The sequence below is a fragment of the Furipterus horrens genome, unplaced genomic scaffold (assembly GCF_987537825.1).
Source record: "Furipterus horrens unplaced genomic scaffold, mFurHor1.1.pri manual_scaffold_5, whole genome shotgun sequence".
Taxonomy (NCBI): Eukaryota; Metazoa; Chordata; class Mammalia; order Chiroptera; family Furipteridae; genus Furipterus; species Furipterus horrens.
Genome location: NW_028327175.1, coordinates 121,262,877 through 121,269,896, shown reverse-complemented (window position 1 = coordinate 121,269,896; position 7,020 = coordinate 121,262,877). Strand labels below are relative to the sequence as shown.

The 7,020-nt window shown below is 43.9% G+C and overlaps 1 protein-coding gene across 6 annotated transcripts in view; it reads left to right on the top strand.

Annotated features, from left to right (window-relative positions):
* The first annotated feature begins 1,054 nt into the window (after positions 1-1,054).
* NUPR1 (nuclear protein 1, transcriptional regulator) overlaps positions 1,055-7,020 on the top strand; it is a 29,169-nt gene continuing 23,203 nt past the window's right edge. For 3 of the 6 annotated variants that reach the window (XM_090277502.1, XM_090277498.1, XM_090277503.1), the window contains exons 1-2: positions 1,055-1,383; positions 6,424-6,555. The gene's annotated coding sequence lies outside the window, so the exon portion shown is untranslated. Of the gene's footprint in view, positions 1,408-2,888; positions 3,016-5,573; positions 5,594-6,423; positions 6,556-7,020 lie in introns of those variants that run through there. The other 3 variants (XM_090277499.1, XM_090277501.1, XM_090277500.1) reach the window with 3 other exon arrangements.

The window sequence follows — 7,020 nt, the reverse complement described above, 5'->3', positions numbered from 1 at the left end:
GAATTTAAGACAGTCTATTAGGGTACAAACCCACTGTCTTCTCAGATCGCCGACCATCTGAATAAAGCGCCCACAAAGATTCAATCCCTTTCTTTGCATATTGGGTCTGGTAGATGACAGGCAGCATGAGCACCGGCTTTTCTGGTTTCACCATCATTCCCCCACTGTTAGTTTGAACTGTCTTATTTCTATAAGATAAATTTCATTTGGAAGTACTCATTTTGTTGTTGAGCAGGTACCTTAGCATTAGGAATACATTTAATAGCAGATCCACATAAGGGGGAACACTGTACACAACAACACACTATGATAAAGCACAAAACAGTTTTTAGCACGTTTGACAAAAGGTGCACACTCTCCAGCTGGGGCTACATTAGTGACTTTTGAGAAAAACATTTCCCTGTCTTTTACACTTACCACAGATTCCCAATTATAAATATCAGAGTAGGTTATTTAAGCAAATAAAATATAGTTTTGAAGGCTTTCCAGGGGAGTACAAACACCCATAAAACACGTAGTGAAAGTCTGTTCAACATAAGTTCATCTTGCAAGAAAAATTCAGAGATGTTTAGAACATTTTTGCTAAATATACCCAAATATTTTCATCTCATTTGAAAGGAGCAAGTTCCCCATAACATGGTGTTACAGAAACAGGGGAGTCCAAAAATCCCCAGAGTTTGCGGCTGGGGGATGGGGAGAAGGAAGCAGCTTTCAGAATGCCTCCACATGCCTGAGGCTAGTAGCTAGTGTCTTTTTTATGCAAAATGGCTTTAATGCATCCAAAGCCTCAGGTAGATGGGAGGGGTCTTGGACCAGGGGACGGTATGGAAAGCGCACAGAACCTGCGTGAGGTTCTGTGAATGGTCAGAACTGATTGCAACACCCACTGCGTCAGAGGACGTAGTCAGGGATATATAAGCAGCTGCAGACATTTTAGCGCTCTCTCTCTCTCTCTCTCTCTCTCTCTCTCTCTCTCTCTCTCTCTCTCTCTGTGTCTCTGTCTCTGTCTCTGTCTCTCTCTCTCTCTCTGTCTCTGTCTCTGTCTCTCTCTGTCTCTGTGTCTGTATGTCTCTCTCTCTCGCTCTCTCTGTCTCGCACTCTTGCTCTCTCGCTCTCTCGCCCCCTCCATGCGGCTCGGTGAAGGGGCCTTCTCCGTGCTGAATAAAGAAGCTAAGTTTTCCATGTGGCTTGGAGAAGGGGTCTCCAGGCTGCTTTAAGAGGCTCTCACCATGCGGTTTTGAGGAGAGGAGATCCATGCGGTTTGCAGGAAGAAGGCAGTTTGCAAGGAGGCTGAGAATCCAGGCGGTTCTGCATTAAGAGCTGGAGGGCATCACAGCACAGAAAGGACCTCCCCAATCAGAACTGAGTGATTGGCAGCTGCTGGTAAAGCTGAACTGTGTTTGGAAAGTAGGGAAACGGTGTTTCTGACCTTCCTAAAACTGGCTAGGTTTGGTAGGGGGGGAGGCAAGGATATGTGTTTATGGGTGTTTTAAACAATATAAGACTTAACAACAGAAATCCGCAGATAACTAAATCTATATAACTGTTAAATGAACAATTCTTTTTCTTTTCACTAAACTCTGGTATTGAGAGTTATAATTTTGGCGGCGGGCAATCGGGCCCCTGACTAAAGAGCCCGTGTGTTTCTGTTTCAATTGTAGCAGCCCAGGGGTTCTATAACAATGGGGTTAAACAAAAAGTAACAAAAAGAATGTAAGTTATTGTTTTTGAAAGATGATTTTCAGATCTTCTTGAAGTTCCATGGTCCCTTGCTCCTCTGGTGCTTTCTTTACTCTGGTGAGATGAATCCAGGGTTTTATGTCTGCCAACTTCACCACAGTTGACGTGGTGAGGAGTACATCCCAAGTCCAGTTGCTTTTCTTCTAGTTGGCTCTCTGGAAATCCTACCTTCCAGGTCTTGAGTAGCACCTTATCTCCAGGCCCAAAGATATGTAGCAAACCAGTAGAGGAGAGGCCTTTAATATAAGCAAGGTCATTAATTACAGCTAAGGTCTGACTTAAATGTTGTACATTTTCTTTACCTTCACTTCTTGATTTAAATACGTATCTCCCACCCCATTCATAGCCTGAAATGGTCATTTGTACACAATTTTATAAGGACTTAATTGAGTCCCACTTTGAGGAGTCATCCTTATCCTGAGCAGGGCAATATGTAAAGCTTTATCCCAGTGAAGATGAGCTTCTTGGCACGGCTTGGCTATTTTTCTTCAAGGTGTGATTCATCTTCTTTACCTTCCCAGAAGCCTGAGGTTTCCATGTTGTGTGGGTCTCCACTTGATTCCTAAAAATTTACTAACCTTCCGTGTAATTTCTGAAACAAAAGCAGGTCCATTTCCACTCTGTGTGCTACCAGGAAGACCAAAGCAAGCGATTGTTTAAGGTTTTCATCACCGCCAAGGATTTCCCAGTTCTAGCAGGATAGGCTTCTACCCATCCTGAAAAGGTGTCAACAAAGACTAGCAAATATTTCCATCCTCGGACCCTTGGCATCTGGGTAAAGTCTGCTTGCCAGTCCTCAAGTGGACACTGCCCTTGGTATTGTTTCCCTTTGTTTTGAGGGGGATCTGTCTTGGGGTTGTTCTTCTGGCACACAGCACATCTAGCATCTATTTTTCATATGGCTTTAGAAATTCCGGGACTTGTGAGCCACAGTTTAATATACGTGGTTAATGAATCTCTTACACAGTGAGTGGCCATATGCAAATGCTTCATGACTGACTCTATTAAATGTTCAGGAAGCAGTATAACTCCTTTCTTATTCCTTCTTCATCCACTATCAGCTCCTTCTTCATCAAAACCCCAGCTCTCAGCTTTCTCTAAGTCTGCAGTCTAATATTCAGGATCAAATTGTGACAAGTCCAAAACAGGTAGCAAAGGCATTATAAATGTTCCTTTAGCAGACTCTTTTGCTGCTTGATCAGCCAGATTGTTTCCCCTAGCCGCTTCGTATCCTCTTTCTGATGCCTGAGCAGTGCATAACTGCCACCTATAAAGGTACTGTAACAGCTTCTAATAATTTTAAATTTTCTGCTGCATGCTTAATCTCCATTTTATTGAGATTAACAATTCTTTTTCCTTTCAAATGGAACCAAATGATTGCAAAATTAGGAAAGTTTACCTTGAGACAATACACACATCCACTTTCTTTTGTGCGACAACTTCAATGCCCTCGTCAATGCAATCAGTTCAGCTTCCTGAGCAGAGGTTCCCAATGGCAAAGCCTTGGCCTCTACTACTCCTTCAAGAGTTACAACTGCATGCCCAGCCTTTTTGTTTCCTTCATCCATATAACCACTTCCATCTGCATATAGAGTCCAGTCTGCCACTTCTAGGGGATGGTCCTGTAAATCAATTCTGCTAGGATAAACGTCATCAATCATCTCAGCACAGTCATGTATTAGCACAGCCAGGTCAGGCCCCAGGAGAAGAAAAGCAGGATTTAACTTACAGAGAGACGTTGTGATGGTTGAGAAGAAAGGCATGGTATCTGCACACTCTTCCAACAGTGAGCCACAAATTTATTTCCCTTTTGCTCCAGCAGGCTCAACCGTTGGCAGGGTGCATAAATGGTGATTGCCTGTCCCCAGGAAGATTATCAGCTTCGGGAAGATTTAAGAGCTTGCAGGTGGTTGTGTGAGAAATGCTCACAATAAAAACCAGGACACAGGACTTGAGCAGCAAAGCAAGGCGTTTATTCATGAGCCTGCAGAGTCAGGCGCACCCTCAGCCAGGAGAATGTGCGCACCAAGTAGATGAAGAAAACTGGTTTTATAGTAAAATGCCCCGCCCTAAAGTGAAATTGATTGGCTCCCCCACCCTTCTCCCCTGTTTCTCCATTAATGGTTACTCCAGAGTTACAATCTAATGCGATTATCTAAATACCTCTATTATGATTTGTAAATATGCTAATGCTGTCAACTCCCTTCTCAGAGATCCTCTAATTACATTTGCTCCTGAGACCCTTTAATTACATTTGCCCTTTGTTACTACAGATTTTCTACTGGTTTGGGAGTCACTATTTCCTTGTTTCCTACAGTTGACACAACTCTCAAGCAGGCTGGCCATCCCTAGACAGTATGATTTAGTTTCTTTGACAGATAAACGATGGACTGCAAAATGTCACTAAGCATTTGGGTGGGAAATCCTAAGACAATGCTCTGACTTTCATGAAGGTATAACAGAGGGCTTTAGTAGGTTTGGAAGCCCTAAGGCTATTATAGAAGCCAGGTGTGCCTTCAGGAATTCAGAAGCCTGTATACACTCCTTTGTCCATTCTAAAGGGATATAGTCTGGTCCTTTTAGAGTTTTTTCCAGTTTAACAGATTTGATTTACAAAATGGAGTATGTGACCAATAATACCCAGAAGGCTGCCCTCTGGCCCTACTCCTACTGGAGGTTTTGGCAAAGGGTATTGCCCTGCCCTGGTAGGGGCTTTTCCTCCACCGAATTTGGTTCCCTGAAGGATTTGAGACCAGTTCAGGCTCACTTTCCCCAGTTCCCTCAACTGAGTAAGGAGGAAGGTCACCCAGGGCTGGAGGGGCCATGGGAACCCTGACCATGCTCTCAGCAGCCATAATATCTAGATCTTCCTGGTCCCTCTCCTCTGAGCTTCTGCTATCTGAATTTCCTATTCTCTGTACCATTAACTTATTTCTCTTTAATCCTGCATATTTATTATGTAAACTCATTAAAGTTTCTAGGTAAGACTTTTGTCCAACTTCCCCGATGTTTGACAAAACAATTCTAGTTACAGCATAATACAGCAATCTAAAGACCTTCATTCAGCAGCCAGTGCTCTCCTTAGTCTCAACTATACAATACATAAGCCGAACAATATTACAACAAAAAAGCATTTTCTTTTTAGTCATAGGTTTATAAACATAGGTTGACTGATCAGTCAAAATTTACCCAAAAGGGCTGCTCCCTGGAACAGAGGCCTTTCCCCTGTTCTACCAGACAGAACTCTGTAATATCACAAAAATCAGAAGGCACCTTTTAACCAGACAGCACCTTAAGGCACCTAACCCAGAAGACGCCTTCTTGTTACAGAAACAGGGGTGTCCAAAAAGAAACCCCAGAGTTTGCGACTGGGGGATGGGGAAAAGGAAGCAGCTTTTAAGACACCTTTATGTGCCTGGGGCTAGTTGCTAGTGTCTTTGTTATGCAAAATGGCTTTGATACTTCCGAGGCCCAAGAAGATGGGAGGAGTCTTGAACTGCGGGATGGTATGGAAGAAGCCTTCAGAGCCTGTGTAGGGTTCTGTGAATGATCAGAACTGGTTGCAACACCCACTGTGTCAGGACGCAGTGAGGGATATATAAGCAGCTGTGGACATTTTGTCGGGGTCTCACGCTTTCTCTGGCTCTCTCAGTCTCTCGCTCTCCCTCCATGTGTTTTGGAGGAAGGGGCTCTCCAAGCTGCTTTCTCTCTTGCTCGCTCTCGCCACGTGGTTTGCAGGAAGAAGGCAGTTTACAAGGAGGCTGAGAATCCAGGTGGTTCTGCATTAAAAGCTGGAGGGCACCACAGCACAGAAAGGACCTCCCCAATCAGATTGAGTGATTGGCAGCTGCTGGTAAAGCTGAACTGTGCCTAAGAAGTAGGGAAATGGTGTTTCTGACTTTGCTAACACTGGCCAGGTCTGGGAGGGGGAGGCAGAACTATGTGTTTGTGGGTATTTTAAAGAACATAAGACTCAACAGCAGAAATCTGCAAATAATCTAAATCTATTTAACTGTTAAATAAACAGTTCTTTTTCTTTTCACTGAACTCTACTACCGAGAGTTGTAATTCTGACGGCAGGCAATTGGGCCCCTAACTAAATGGCCTGTGGGTTCTGTTTCAATCGGAGCAGACCAGAGGTTCTGTTACATTCTTACCTAACAATCTTAGTTGTGACCAGGGATTGTAACCTGAACCAGAAAGCGCAGCAATTCAATCAAAACCAATCAAAGATGAAGATGACGGGAGGTGCTGAGAGTCGGAGGAGGAGAGTCCCTAAGTGAAATCACTTGGCAGCTGCTAGGGAATCTTCAAATCCACACCCCGGGGCCCCCAGTCCAGGCAGCCAATGGGACTCCCTGCCAAATACCCAGACATACTGGAGAGTCCCAAAGTCTGTCCCACCAGAGTCACCAAAATATGAAACTGGAAAAGCCAGTGTCTGTGCTACCTGCCATCTACCAGGCCCAATAAGCAAAGACAGGGACTGAATCTTTATGGGCACTTTATTCAGATGGTGGACGATTTGAGAAGACACTGGGTTTGTACCCTAACACACTGTCTTAAATTTCATTATAAATGGACCCTTTTTATAAGGAGAAGAAAAGTGTAGGTAAGAGGTTTGCAATTCAGAGAAAAGGTTAATCAGATAAAAGCTGCAGCATTCCTTCATCTGTGTCCTAGGCTGTGATCCTGTGCCCTGAGAGGTCATCTTTGTGTCCTGGGCTGTGGTCATCTCGCCCTGGAGTACAATGATTCAGATACTATCTTGATTTCTTGCAGTCCTCCTGAGGCACAAAGGTTACCTGGGTCAAGGCGGGTCATACCTTCAATATCTGAAACAATAGCTTTTTACATACATTGATTACTAAGCTTATTAGCTGTTACCTGAAACTAAAATTTCCCAACATTTAAGTGCCCTATCAAAATCAAATACTTTTTAAAAGACCCTTGGAGCTTAGGAGAGGGAAAAACAAAGGTAATGCACCTTGGGGAAAGAGGTGGGGCATGGGAAAGCCTCCTACTTGCTCTCCAGAGGGACAGAGGGCTAAGTTCTTCCTCCTGAGGCTTTTAAAAGCTGGGAGTCTAGGGGTGGTCTTAGGCGAGACCTCAATAGAATATTGATCAGCTTTATGCTGATGCGCCAAAATGATATTTATTCCCCTGACTTCATTAGTGCCTGAGTGTGGTTGGCACAAATGGCACTAATTGCATTTTCATTATCTGTCTCCTTGAGTGGGGTGATTTAAGCTATTTACCCTCTGGTTGGGGGGAAGTGTA